Source organism: Mauremys reevesii, linkage group 14, assembly GCF_016161935.1.
Source record: "Mauremys reevesii isolate NIE-2019 linkage group 14, ASM1616193v1, whole genome shotgun sequence".
NCBI classification, from domain to species: domain Eukaryota; kingdom Metazoa; phylum Chordata; order Testudines; family Geoemydidae; genus Mauremys; species Mauremys reevesii.
Window position 1 is genome coordinate 4,097,559 of NC_052636.1, and position 15,324 is coordinate 4,112,882.

At 51.9% G+C, this 15,324-nt stretch overlaps 1 protein-coding gene across 1 annotated transcript in view; it reads right to left on the reverse strand.

Annotated features, from left to right (window-relative positions):
- The window catches only part of LOC120381416 (zinc finger protein 271-like), a 1,091,725-nt gene that overhangs the window by 158,324 nt on the left and 918,077 nt on the right, over positions 1 to 15,324 (reverse strand). The window lies entirely within an intron of this gene.

Sequence of the window (15,324 nt, forward strand, 5' to 3'; positions counted from 1 at the left end):
TGTCTCCCCCCTCCATCCGTGCTGCCTTGTAGCGTGTAGGCCTCCTCTTTGCTGATGCCGACTCACACGGCTTCCATGCTGAACCTGGTAGCGTGTGAGGAGGCTCCATTAAGTACAAGGAGTTCCCTAAGGCCTGCGGGCTCAGCCACGTGCGAGCGCGTTGGTTAGCAGCAAGGCAGCCCCTGGGAAATGTCTCCCCCACCTCAGCCAAGCAAAAACAATGTCCCTGCAACCTAACCCTCCCCCCACCCCCTTACATTAATTCTGATGGGGAAATTGGATTCGCTTAACATCGTTTTGCTTAAAGTAGCATTTTTCAGGAACAGAACTACAAGGCTAAGGGAGGAGTTACTGTACGGTTCTGCTGCCCTCGAGTCCCACACCGAGGCTAACAACCCTCTTGTTACTCCTGCCCCAGGCTGAATTCCCAAGCCCTGGCTCTCCCCCCAGGGCAGAAGGCTATAGCCTATGGGCAGAGTTAGGGGGCACAGGGAGTGTTGCTCCCCCCAAACTACAGGGCAAGAGCAGGGCAGCTCCCCACCTCCTTCTCTCCCCACCCCCTGGCCAGGTCGGAGGGGGAAAGCCAGAGCCAGGCATGCAGGACAGCTGCTGCTCTGGCTGATGCCATGGGGCAGGCAGCCACGACCCTTGTCTCCTGCTGATGCAGGAGGTTGAAGCTGCTCCACAGCTCCCAGCCCCCTCTTTGCTCATGCAGCTGCCTGGGTGGGGGACCCAGCTCCGTGGCTGGCAGAGCCCTCAGGGAACAGGGACTGCAGGGAAGCCCTCCTGGCACACAGACCCTCCCTGCAGAGCTACTTTCCTGTCCTCACACTGCCCCTAGCTACCCGCTCCCTGCACCCTGAACTACCCCCCTTCTCCCCCACAGAGCCCCTAGCTACCCCCTACCCATACACAGCCCCTACCCACTCCCTCCTTGCACCCTGAACTTCCCTCCTTAGAGATATCAGGAACGGCAATATACAAAAACCTGTAGGAGAACACTTCAACCTCCCTGGCCACACAATAGCAGATTTTAAGGTGGCCATCCTCCAGCAAAAAAACTTCAGGACCAGACTCCAAAGAGAAACTGCTGAAACTCCCTCCGCAAGCGCTGGAGGGAGGCCCGGGAGACTCAGGGGAGCACGGGGCCGGGGTGAGTGTGAGTCCAGCCTGGCCCCGAGCAGGCAGGACTCAGGCGCGGTATCTGGATCTGGAGGAGAGCGGGGGTGGCCTGCAGGGCCAGGCAGCGGCTGTTCTCCCCACCTGGGCAGCAGGACTCGGGAGCAGCCGCTGCTGCAGCTCCCACTGCCGCGGGGGGAGGAAGCGGCCGCTGGCCAAGCTCGGCAGCTGCGGCTCTGGCGCCCACGAACCCCCCGAGCCCGGGCCTGCTGCGGGGACCCAGCGCGCACGCTGCGCCCAGCCCCTGGCCAGTCGCGTCTGGGCTGGCTGCCCAGCTGGTGCAATCCTGCGGGCGGCCTCGGAGTGGGGGCAGCAGGCCCCAGCCCCCCGCATCCCGCTTGGGTCCCGCAGGAGAACTAATGGGACTGGGCTGCCGATGCCTCCGCCACAGGATTGCACCAGCCGGGCAGCCAGCCCAGACGCGACTGGCCAGGGGCTGAGCGCAGTGTGCGCGCTGCTGGGTCCCTGCAGCAGGCCCGGGCTCGGGGGGTTCGGGCCCGGGCACCAAAGCCGCAGCCGCCGAGCGCCACGTGCTTGGCCACTTCCTCCCCCCGCAGCATTGGGAGCTGCAGCAGCGGCTGCTCCCGAGTCCCCTGCCCAGGTGGGGAGAACAGCCGCCGCCTGGCCCCGCGGGCCGCCCCCCTACTCTCCCTTCAGGTACTCTCCCTTCATGGCATGCTTGGAAAGAGGTGGGGATTTGGGGAGGGAGACAATGGGGCAGTGAGGGGGCGGGGATGGGGGCGAGGATTTGGGGACGGATCCAATGGGGGAAGGAGGGGGCGGAGTTGGGGCAGGGGAGGGCGCGAGCCCTTCGGGCTCCGGAGCCTTTGCTTGTTTGTCCCATGTCCCGACCTAACATTGGTCGGGACGCGGGACAAACAAGCAAATATCGGGACAGTCCCGATAAAATCGGGACGTCTGGTCACCCTAGTTTCTCCTCCCTTGGTCAAGGTCACCCAGACGATTCAGGAGGCCTGGGGCAAAGCGGGGGAGCTTCAGTGCTTGTATTCACCCGGCGGCGGTCCGCGTCTTCAGTGGCGGGGGCCCTTCAGTCGCTCTGCGTCTTCGGTAGCACTGAAGGGCCCCCCCGCCACCGAAATGCTGCCGAAGACTCAGACCGCCGCCGGGCCAGGGTTCGCGGGGCATTTCAGTGGTGGGGGGGCCCTTCAGTCGCTCCACGTCTTCGGTAGCACTGAAGGGCCCCCCTCCACCGAAGACTCAGACAGTCCAAAATGCCGCCGAAATGCCGACAAAGACCTGCACTGCCATCAGGCCAGGGCTCGAGGGGCCCCTGTGGGGCCCAGGGCCTGGGGCAAATTGCCCCACTTGCCCCACCCCTGGGCAGCCCTGCCCTTGGTATTCACACCTCAGCTGCTAGAAGAGGGACTCATCCTCCCTGACTGAACTAACCTCCTTATCTCTAGAATGATTCTTCCCTGCATATTTATACCTGCCTCTGGAAATTTCCACCACATGCGTCTGGCGAAGTGGGTATTCACCTACGAAAGGTAATGCTTCAATACGTCTGTTAGTCTATAAGGTGCCACAGAACTCTTTGTCGCTTTGTACAGATTCAGACTAACATGGCTACCCCTCTGATACTTTACCCCCTTACTGCACCCTAAACTGCCCCCCTACCCCCACACATACAACACGTCCTCTACATACAACAATGGTTCAGTTATATATTATAGACTTAGAGAAAGAGACCTTCTAAAAACGTTAACAATGAGCTATGCCTGCACACAGCCCCAGCTACCCTCTCCTCCACCCTGAGTTACCCCTCTGCCTGCACACGGCCTCCAGTTACCCTCTCCCTGCACCCCGAGCTACCCCTCTGCCTGAACGCGGCCCCTAGTTACCCTCTTCCTGCACGCTGAGCTACCCCTCTGCCCGCACACGGCCCCTAGTTACCCTCTTCCTGCACCCTGAGCTATCCCTCTGCCTGCACACAGCCCCTAGTTACCCTCTTACTGCGCCCTGAGCTACCCCTCTGCCTGCACACGGCCCCTAGTTACCCTCTCCCTCCACCCTGAGCTACCCCTCTGCCTGCACACGGCCCCTAGTTACCCTCTTCTTTCACCCTGAGCTACCCCTCTGCCTGCACACGGCCTCCAGTTACCCTCTTCCTGCACCCTGAACTACCCCTCTGCCTGCACACGGCCCCTAGTTACCCTCTTCCTGCACCCTGAACTACCCCTTTGCCTGCACACGGCCCCTAGTTACCCTCTCCCTCCACCCTGAGCTACCCCTCTGCCTGCACACGGCCTCCAGTTACCCTCTTCCTGCACCCTGAGCTACCCCTCCGCCTGCACGCGGCCCCTAGTTACCCTCTCCCTGCACCCCGAGCTACCCCTCTGCCTGCACACGGCCCCTCGTTACCCTCTTCTTTCACCCTGAGCTACCCCTCTGCCTGCACACGGCCCCTAGTTACCCTCTCCCTCCACCCTGAGCTACCCCTCTGCCTGCACACGGCCTCCAGTTACCCACTCCCTGCACCCTGAGCTACCCCTCTGCCTGCACACGGCCCCTAGTTACCGTCTCCCTGCACCCTGAGCTACCCCTCCGCCTGCACGCGGCCCCTAGTTACCCTCTCCCTGCACCCTGAGCTACCCCTCTGCCTGCACACGGCCCCTAGTTACCCTCTTCCTGCACCCTGAGCTACCCCTCTGCCTGCACACGGCCCCTAGTTACCCTCTTCCTGCACCCTGAACTACCCCTCTGCCTGCACACAGCCCCTAGATACCCTCTTCCTGCACCCTGAGCTACCCCTTTGCCTGCACACGGCCCCTAGTTACCCTCTCCCTGCACCCTGAGCTACCCCTCTGCCTGCACACGGCCTCCAGTTACCCTCTCCCTGCACCCTGAGCTACCCCTCCGCCTGCACGCGGCCCCTAGTTACCCTCTTCCTGCACCCTGAGCTACCCCTCTGCCTGCACACGGCCTCCAGTTACCCTCTTCCTGCACCCTGAACTACCCCTCTGCCTGCACACGGCCCCTAGTTACCCTCTTCCTGCACCCTGAGCCATCCCTCTGCCCTCACACGGTCCCTAGTTACCCTCTTCCTGCACCCTGAGCTGCCCCTCTGCCTGCACACGGCCCCTAGTTACCCTCTTCCTGCAGCCTGAGCTACCCCTCTGCCTGCACACAGCCCCTAGTTACCCTCTTCCTGCAGCCTGAGCTACCCCTCCGCCTTCACGCGGCCCCTAGTTACCCTCTTCCTGCACCCTGAGCTATCCCTCCACCTGCACACGGCCCCTAGTTACCCTCTTCCTGCACCCTGAGCTACCCCTGTGCCTGCACGCGGCCCCTAGTTACCCTCTTCCTGCACCCTGAGAACATAACATAAGAAAGGCCGTACCGGGTCAGACCAAAGGTCCATCTAGCCCAGTATCTCTCTACCGACAGTGGCCAATGCCAGGTGCCCCTGAGGGAGTGAACCTAAGAGGCAATGATCAAGTGATCTCTCTCCTGCCATCCATCTCCATCCTCTGACGAACAGAAGCTAGGGACACCGTTCCTTACCCATCCTGCCTAATAGCCATTTATGGACTTAGCCACCATGAATTTATCCAGTCCCCTTTTAAACATTGTTATAGTCCTAGCCTTCACAACCTCCTCAGGTAAGGAGTTCCACAAGTTGACTGTGTGCTGCGTGAAGAAGAACTTCCTTTTATTTGTTTTAAACCTGCTGCCTATTAATTTCATTTGGTGACCCCTAGTTCTTGTATTATGGGAATAAGTAAATAACTTTTCCTTATCCACCTTCTCAACATCACTCATGATTTTATATACCTCTATCATGTCCCCCCTTAGTCTTCTCTTTTCCAAACTGAAGAGTCCTAGCCTCTTTAATCTTTCCTCATATGGGACCCTCTCTAAACCCCTAATCATTTTAGTTGCTCTTTTCTGAACCTTTTCTAGTGCTAGAATATCTTTTTTGAGGTGAGGAGACCACATCTGTACACAGTATTCGAGATGTGGGCGTACCATGGATTTATATAAGGGCAATAATATATTCTCAGTCTTATTCTCTATCCCCTTTTTAATGATTCCTAACATCCTGTTTGCTTTTTTAACCGCCTCTGCACACTGCGTGGACATCTTCAGAGAACTATCCACGATAACTCCAAGATCTTTTTCCTGACTCGTTGTAGCTAAATTAGCCCTCATCATGTTGTATGTATAGTTGGGGTTATTTTTTCCAATGTGCATTACTTTACTGTCGAAGAAAAACTCAGTTCTCGCTTTCTGTTTGGGTGCAGCAAATCCTCTATTGTAATTACTAGAGAAAGAATAAAGTGAGGGAGTGTCCTAGGAAACAGGGTTGCCCCTTGTCCTGGACAGGTCTCTCTCAATTAGTAAACAATCACTACAAGCATTTATACCTTTGTTACAGATAATAGCTAGCAATCCTGGAGACAGTAAAAAGAAAACATTTGCATTTGTTTATACATAAGCTTCTTTGCTATCTTATTTGTCTTACTACTAGAAAAAAAACAAGACTGCACATTGCAAGGTCGTAATAACTATCACACAGTTCACTCTGTCTTACATTCTCTAGCTTACATTCTCTAGCCAACTCATGCTAACTTAACTAACATACATTTAAGATCCCTTCAAATCCTTGTTAATTATTAATTGGCTTCCACGTTACATTTATCCACATTAAATTTCATTTGCCATTTTGTTGCCCAATCACTTAGTTTTGTGAGATCTTTTTGAAGTTCTTCACAATCTGCTTTGGTCTTAACTATCTTGAGTAGTTTAGTATCATCTGCAAACTTTGCCACCTCACTGTTTACCCCTTTCTCCAGATCATTTATGAATACATTGAATAGGATTGGTCCTAGGACTGACCCTTGGGGAACACCACTAGTTACCCCTCTCCATTCTGAGAATTTACCATTAATTCCTACCCTTTGTTCCCTGTCCTTTAACCAGTTCTCAATCCATGAAAGGACCTTTCCTTTTATCCCATGACAGCTTAATTTACGTAAGAGCCTTTGGTGAGGGACCTTGTCAAAGGCTTTCTGGAAATCTAAGTACACTATGTCCACCGGATCCCCCTTGTCCACATGTTTGTTGACCCCTTCAAAGAACTCTAATAGATTAGTAAGACACGATTTCCCTTTACAGAAACCATGTTGACTATTGCTCAAGAGTTTATGATTTTCTATGTGTCTGACAATTTTATTCTTTACTATTGTTTCAACTAATTTGCCCGGTACTGACGTTAGACTTACCGGTCTGTAATTGCCGGGATCACCCCTAGAGCCCTTTTTAAATATTGGCATTACATTAGCTAACTTCCAGTCATTGGGTACCGAAGCCGATTTAAAGGACAGGTTACAAACCTTAGTTAATAGTTCTGCAACTTCACATTTGAGTTCTTTCAGAACTCTTGGGTGAATGCCATCTGGTCCCGGTGACTTGTTAATGTTGAGTTTATCAATTAATTCCAAAACCTCCTCTAGTGACACTTCAATCTGTGACAGTTCCTCAGATTTGTCACCTACAAAAGCCAGCTCAGGTTTGGGAATCTCCTAACATCCTCAGCTGTGAAGACTGAAGCAAAGAATCCATTTAGTTTCTCTGCAATGACTTTATCATCTTTAAGCGCTCCTTTGTATTTTCATCGTCAAGGCCCCACTGGTTGTTTAGCAGGCTTCCTGCTTCTGATGTACTTAAAAAACATTTTGTTATTACCTTTGGAGTTTTTGGCTAGCCGTTCTTCAAACTCCTCTTTGGCTTTTCTTATTACACTCTTGCACTTAAGTTGGCAGTGTTTGTGCTCCTTTCTATTTGCCTCACTAGGATTTGACTTCCACTTTTTAAAGGAAGTCTTTTTATCTCTCACTGCTTCTTTTACATGGTTGTTAAGCCACGGTGGCTCTTTTTTAATTCTTTTACTGTTTTTCTTAATTTGGGGTATACATTGAAGTTGGGCCTCTATTATGGTGTCTTTAAAAAGGGCCCACGCAACTTGCAGGGATTTCACTTTAGTCACTGTACCTTTTCACTTTTGTCTAACTAACCCCCTCATTCTTGTATAGTTCCCCCTTTTGAAATTAAAGGCCACAGTGTTGGGCAGTTGAGATGTTCTTCCCACCACAGGGATGTTGAATGCTATTGTATTATGGTCACTATTTCCAAGCGGTCCTGCTATAGTTACCTCTTGGACCAGCTCCTGCGCTCCACTCAGGATTAAATCTAGAGTCGCCTCTCCTTGTGGGTTCCTCGTACCAGCTGCTCCATGAAGCAGTCATTTAAAGTATCGAGAAATTTTATCTCTGCATTTCGTCCTGAAGTGAAATGTTCCCAGTCAATATGGGGATAATTGAAATCCCCCACTATTATTGGGTTCTTAATTTTGATAGCCTCTCTAAATTCCCTTAGCATTTCATCATCACTATTACTGTCCTGGTCAGGTGGTCGATAATAGATCCCTAATGTTATATTTTTACTAGAGCATGAAATTTCTATCCATAGAGACTCTATGGAACCTGTGGATTCGCTTAAGATTTTTACTTCATTTGAATCTACACTTTCTTTAACATATAGTGCCACTCCTCCCCCTGCACGGCCTGTTCTGTCCTTCCGATATATTTTGTACCCCGGAATGATTGTGTCCCATTGATTGCTCTCAGTCCACCAGGTTTCTGTGATGCCTATTATATCTATATCCTCCTTTATCACAAGGCACTCTAGTTCACCCATCTTATTATTTAGACTTCTGGCATTTGTGTACAAGCACTTTAAAAACTTGTCCCTGTTTATTAGCCTGCCTTTTTCTGATGTGCCAGATTCTTTTTTATGTGACTGTTTATCATCTGATCCGGCCCTTACATTATACTTCTCAGTCCTCTGCTCCTGACTATAACCTGGAGATTCTCTATCATCAGGCTCTCCCCTAAGAGAAGTCTGTGTCCGATCCACACGCTCCTCTGCAGCAGTCGGCTTTCCCCCATCTCCTAGTTTAAAAACTGCTCTACAACCTTTTTAATGTTTAGTGCCAGCAGTCTGGTTCCACTTTGGTTTAGGTGGAGCCCATCTCTCCTGTATAGGCCCCTCCCATCCCAGAAGTTTCCCCAGTTCCTAATGAACGTGAACCCCTCCTCTCTACACCATCGTCTCATCCACGCATTGAGACTCTGAAGCTCTGCCTGCCTACCCGGCCCTGCGCGTGGAACTGGGAGCATTTCTGAAAATGCCACCATAGAGGTCCTGGATTTCAGTCTCTTCCCTAGCAGCCTAAATTTGGCTTCCAGGACATCTCTCCTACCCTTCCCTATGTCATTGGTACCTACATGTACCACGACCACCGGCTCCTCCCCAGCACTACACATAAGTCTATCTAGATGCCTCGAGAGATCCGCAACCTTCGCACCAGGCAGGATACCCCTCTGCCTGCACACGGCCCCTAGTTACCCTCTTACTGCGCCCTGAGCTACCCCTCTGCCTGCACACGGCCCTTAGTTACCCTCTCCCTGCACCCTGAGCTACCCCTCTGCCTGCACACGGCCCCTAGTTACCCTCTTACTGCGCCCTGAGCTACCCCTCTGCCTGCACTCGGCCCTTAGTTACCCTCTCCCTGCACCCTGAGCTACCCCTCTGCCTGCACACGGCCCCTAGTTACCCTCTTCCTGCACCCTGAGCTACCCCTCTGCCTGCACACGGCCCCTAGTTACCCTCTCCCTGCAACCTGAGCTACCCCTCTGCCTGCACACGGCCCCTAGTTACCCTCTTCCTGCAGCCTGAACTACCCCTCTGCCTGCACTCGGCCCCTTGTTACCCTCTCCCTGCAACCTGAGCTACCCCTCTGCCTGCACACGGCCCCTAGTTACCCTCTTACTGCATCCTGAACTACCCCTCTGCCCGCACACGGCCCCTAGTTACCCTCTTACTGCGCCCTGAGCTACCCCTCTGCCTGCACACGGCCCCTAGTTACCCTCTCACTGCACCCTGAGCTACCCCTCTGCCTCCACACGGCCCCTAGTTACCCTCTCCCTGCACCCTGAGCTACCCCTCTGCCTGCACACGGCCCCTAGTTACCCTCTTCCTGCACCCTGAGCTACCCCTCTGTCTGCACACGGCCCCTAGTTACCCTCTTCCTGCACCCTGAGCTACCCCTCTGTCTGCACACGGCCCCTAGTTACCCTCTTCCTGCACCCTGAGCTACCCCTCTGCCTGCACGCAGCCCCTAGTTACCCTCTCCCTGCACCCTGAGCCATCCCTCTGCCTGCACACAGCCCCTAGTTACCCTCTTCCTGCACCCTGAGCTACCCCTCTGCCTGCACGCAGCCCCTAGTTACCCTCTCCCTGCACCCTGAGCTACCCCTCTGCCTGCACACGGCCCCTAGTTACCCTCTCCCTGCACCCTGAGCTACCCCTCTGCCTGCACACGGCCCCTAGATACCCTCTCCCTGCACCCTGAGCTACCCCTCTGCCTGCACACGGCCCCTAGTTACCCTCTTACTGCGCCCTGAGCTACCCCTCTGCCTGCACACGGCCCCTAGTTACCCTTTTACTGCGCCCTGAGCTACCCCTCTGCCTGCACACGGCCCCTAGTTACCCTCTTACTGCGCCCTGAGCTACCCCTCTGCCTGCACGCGGCCCCTAGTTACCCTCTTCTTGCACCCTGAGCTATCCCTCTGCCTGCACACGGCCCCTAGTTACCCTCTCCCTGCACCCTGAGCTACCCCTCTGCCTGCACACGGCCCCTAGTTACCCTCTTCCTGCATCCTGAGCTGTTTTCCAACTTTTTGAGCTGATCCCCTCACCTCTGAGTTATAATTTTTGGTTGCGCCCCCACCGCCCCACAGGCTGGGTGGCTGAGGTGAGTCAGAGTGCATGTAGCACTCCCTCCCTGGATCCTGCCGTGTGGAGGTCGCTCGAGCCCACTGGCCTCTGCCGCCCCAAAATAGAAGTCAAACTACACCTAAGACTGAGCCCCCCCCCCCCATCCCCAGCCCAGAGCCCCAAGTCCCCCTCTCTCCTGCTGGGCTCTGGAGTTTTTATAGTATATTTGGGGGGAGATCAAGGTTCCTTCCCCACTCTGAACTCTAGGGTACAGATGTGGGGACTGCATGAGAACCTCTAATCTTACCCAACAGCTTAGATCTGGTATTGCTGCCACCACCCAAATTATTTATGAGTCATTTGGGAAACTCTGTCTACCTACCCCACAGAATATCTACTCCCAAGTAATATAACCCTTACCTGGGTAGCCTTGAGGGACCTCTTCACCAATTCCCTGGTGAACACCAATCCAAATCCTTGGATCTTAAAACAAGGAGAAATTAACCATTCCCCCTTCCCCCCACCAATTCCAGGTGAGTCCATATCCAACACCCTTGGATCTTTAAACAAGGAAAAATCAATCAGGTCCTTTAAAATAAAGCTTTTAATTAAAGAAAGAAAGGTAAAATATCATCTCTGTAAAATCAGGATGGAAAATAACTTTACAGGGTAATCAGATTCATAGAGCCCAGAGGAACCCCCTCTAGCCTTAGGTTCAACGTTACAGCAAACGGAGATAAACTCTTTAGCAAAAGGAACATTTACAAGTTGAGAAAACAAAGATAAAACTAACACGGCTTGCCTGGCTGTTACTTATATAGGGAATCTCTCTTATCTCAGACGGCTCAGGTTTCGTTGTCCGACCGCAAAGAGACAGGCAACGACCAGCAAGAATCCCACTATCAAGTTCTTTATTGTAGCATGCCATACAACAGAGAACTGCCCATCTCACGCCAAAGAGAACCAGCCCCCCTTCACAAATTCAAACTGCTTTTTATTAGCTAGTCCGTCGCGTCATCACTTACGTCGCGTCATCACTGTACCTTCCCAACATTTGTTACCAGCATACAAAACAAAGAACTGTTACTTCTTGATAATTTCATGCTTAGTACAAAAAAAAACACATGTTACTTTAAAAAGTGTCTTCAAGCATTTTTCTTTCCCAGCGTCTACAAGCACTGGCTTATCTAGCAAGGTCACCCAGATGGTCTGTGCTGGCCTGTCTACCCCAGCCAGTAAATTAACCAGCAGGCCTTGCTGTGTTATTGCTAAGCTTAACTAGGTTGCTAAGCAGAACTAGGCCAGAACCACACTCATCACTTACAAGTTTGAAATATGAGAGACTGGTTCAGAAAGATTTGTAGAGCCTGGATTGATGTCTGCTCCCTCTTAGTCCCAAGAGCGAACAACCCCCAAAAGAAAGAGCACACAAACAAAGCCTTCCCCCCACCAAGATTTCAAAGTATCTTGTCCCCTTATTGGTCCTTTGGGTCAGGTGTCAGCCAGGTTACCTGAGATTCTTAACCCTTTACAGGTAAAAGGATTTTGGAGTCTCTGGCCAGGAGGGATTTTATAGTATTGTGCACAGGAGGGCTGTTACCTTTCCCTTTATAGTTATGACAGGGGGTTAGAAAAAAAAAGGTTGAGAACCCCTGCCCTAAAGGACTCACACAATTTAAGGGATGCTGCACTATTCCTACTCACTACGCTCTCCTTTTTTTGTCTTTTTTTTTTAGGAGTGTCTCACTTTCCCCTTCTCCCAAACTGGGTCTTAGCTCTACCCAGGGGCTGCTTTATGTTTTTTGCCGCCCCAATCACGGCAGTCAGGCATCCTTTGGCGGTATTTCTCCGTGAGGTCCGCCGGCCATGCGAATCTGCCAGACTGTGGGTTTGTCTTTAGTATAGCTTATGTACATACTCCGCGAACTGAGCATTTGAGCTTGTTCCAGAATCTGGGATAAGCCTATGTTGTGAAAACTGAAGTGCTCAAAATAGCACATGCATGTGAATGGCCACAGGGTGCTAAAATTAAATTAACCCAGGGGGGCTGAAACTGGGGGTTGGGACCCCTCAGGGGGTCACGAGGTTATTACTGGGGGTCGCGAGCTGTCAGCCTCCACCTCAAACCGTGCTTTGCCTCCAGCATTTATAATAGTGTTAAATATATAAAAAAGTGATTTTAATTGATATGGGAGGGGGTCACACTCAGAGGTTTGCTATGTGAAAGTACAAAAGTTTGAGAACCACTGAATTAACCCCTCTGGAGCCTCGGGGAATGCAGGGGGAGAGGGTCCTCCCTTGGTAGGGTTGGGAAGGAGGTAGGTGGTGTAGGATATTGCTCTTCTCATATGATCCCTCCCCCATGGCTCTATCACTGGTAACCCAAAGTGGCTAATTTTAAATGAAGCTCCCCTCCCCTGACATGAATCTCCCTATGGCACTATAGTTTGGCATTTGAGAAGTGAAAGGGATGGTAGCCCTAAGGGAAAAGACAGCTTGGCTCTTTGTGTTAAATAGCTGTCTGCAAGCCTCAAACTGCTGAATGAGCTTTAGGGGTTGTACATGACTGTGACACCCTCTGGCAAGCTTGGGGTTTCCTTACATCTGCCGGTACCCCTAGCAACAATGGCCCCTCCTGGATGCAGTTTTACTTCCCTCTGCCCTAGCTCTTGTTAAGTGCCCTGGCCACTCGACAGCGGATACTGATGTTGCTAAGGGTAACGCATTTGCTGATGCCTCTGCTAAACATGCTGCTGCCATAGAACCTTCCCCAGATGCATTTCTAGGTTCCCTTTCTGTTTCTATACCACCGCCGTCCCTCACTGACCTCACCCTGCTCCAAGACTCTGCCCCAGAAGCCAAGAAAGACTCCAGGGTTGCTCAAGGTTGCACTTTACATACTGATTCTCTTTGGCGTTCGCCAACTGGAGCCTTTGTGACCCCCCCCCTTCGCAATACCCGTCTCTGGCCACCCTGCTACATGGTGTTCCGCATGTCGGAAAGGAGGGGACGGTCTCTGCTGTAACTAAGGCAGGATGGTGCCGCCCCCATTTCAGCTCTTTTGCAGCCCACCACTGTGCCGCCTGTGCCAAAACCACAATATGGGTATATCTGTAAAAGTGGCTCGGGGCTTCCGGGGCCTGCCCCAAGCACCCTTCTTGCATTGGCAACTTGATTTTGTACAAATGCCTAAGTGTCAACTATATGAATTTATTTTGGGTATGGTATGTTTATTTTCTGGTTGTATTGAAGCCTTTCCTTGTCGCAAGGCTGACTCACTGTCCGTTGCCAAATGTTTGTGAAAGCGTATTATGCCTGCCAAGGGGATGCCTGCCACTCTGTCCAGTGACCGGGGTACACATTTTACTGGACAACTTGTTCAGCACTTGGATCGTATATTACATGTCACACACCTGCTGCACTGTCCCTACCACCCACAAGTGCAGGTGCTGTGGGAAGGCAAAATGGTGTACTTAAGAATAAGCTTGCTAAGGATTTGTGACTCTACAGGGTTAAGCTGGCCAGCAGCCTTACCACTGGTCCTTATGGAAATGCGATCCACTTCATCCCAAAAGCATAAATTGAGTCCCTTTGAAATTGTTATGGGATGCCCTATGCGAGCTATGGCTACCATTACTCCAGTCAACTGTATGTGCCAAACAATGGAAGCTTCCTTAAAATTGTGGAGCTGATGGCTGAGTTTGATGCTGTACTCCAGGAGCATCTAAGAAAAGTCACCACCCAAGAATGTACACACACCACTACCTTGGAAAAACAATTCAAAATTAGATCATACAGTTACTGGCAACAAAAGTCAAACAGAAGATTGTGGCAGATCTGAAGTCAGCAAAATATTACTCTGTTATTCTGGACTGCACACCTGACATCAGCCATATGGAACAAATGACTTTAATGGTGTGTTTTGAACAACAACAGAACCTAGTGAAAATGTCCCTGCAATGGTGACTGTCAAAGAGCATTTTCTAGAATTTATTGACACTGATGATACTACAGGAGCTGGTGTGACAAATGTGCTTCTTAAAAAGCTGGAAGATACGGGAATTGCAATAGCTGACATGAGAGGTCAGGGCTGCGATAACGGTGCCAACATGAGCATAGGCGGCAGGTTTGTATAATTTTTGGTGGGGCCCAAAATGGTAGTGCCCCCCGCTCCCGCCCTGTAAGCCGATATAAAATGAAGCTACAACGCGTCAGTGCCACAAGATTACAAGGGTCAATTAAAAGTGGAAAGTCAGAAGCAGCACTTGCCTACTTCAATATACAGTATTATATTTTGTTGCATCTGTTGTGATGAAGTGGGAATGTTCTTAATATTTTCTCTGAATACTGTGTGGGTGCCTCAGTTTCCCCTGCAAGATGCCAACTGAAGGTGTTGGGGACAAAGAGATCAGGTGGCCTCCTTGTCCAGAAGAGACACAGAGGCCAGAGGAGGGAGTGTCAGTTTGGAGCTGGCTGGGGAAATTGGGAGAGACCCAGAACTTGGTTCTGGGCTCCCCACCCCCCAAGATGGACCTGACAGAGGGGTTCTGTTTTCTGTACCAACAAGCTCTGTTTAAACTGTGTTCCCGTCATCTAATAAACCTTCTGTTTTACTGTCTGGCTGAGAGTCACATCTGACTGCAAAGTTGGGGTGCAGCGACCTCTGGTTGCCCCAGGACCAGCCTGGGCAGACTCACTTTGGAAAGTGCATGACGTGGAAGGGCATGCTGAATGCTCCGAGGTCAGACCCAGGAAGGTGTAAGCTTCTTGCCCTGGAGACAGTATGCTCCGAGAGAGGAGGCTCCCCCAGAGTCCTGACTGGTTTTGTATGGAGTTGTTCCAAAGCATCACAGCATTCCCTTCCACACCGTGCACTTCCCAGAAGTCCGCACAGGCACTGACACTCACTCCTCCGGCCTTTGTCTCTTTTCCAGGCATTAGGAGGCCACCTGATCTCTCTGTTCTCCAACACCTTCAGTTGGCACCTTGCAGGGGAAACTGATTTGGGAGAAATGAAGTAAAAGCTGCCCAAACCGAGCTTGAGCACTCCTGAATTTTGAGGTGTTCAAATCTGGAAGGCAGGTGCTGGGGGTGGGAGAGGGCTGTGGGCTCCATGGGGGAGCATGGCAGCAACTGTCTGGAGCTGCATGGAGCCAGATACACTGGTCTGAGTGGCACAGTAAGCGGTTTGGGGGTTGGAGAAGAGGTAGGGAGTTCCGGGGGGCAGTCAAGGGACAAGGAGCAGGGGGAGTTGGATGGGGCAGAGGTTCGAAGGGGCAGTCAGGGGACAGGCAGCAATTGGATAGGCATGGGAGTCTAAGAGGTTTATGAGGGGACAGGTAG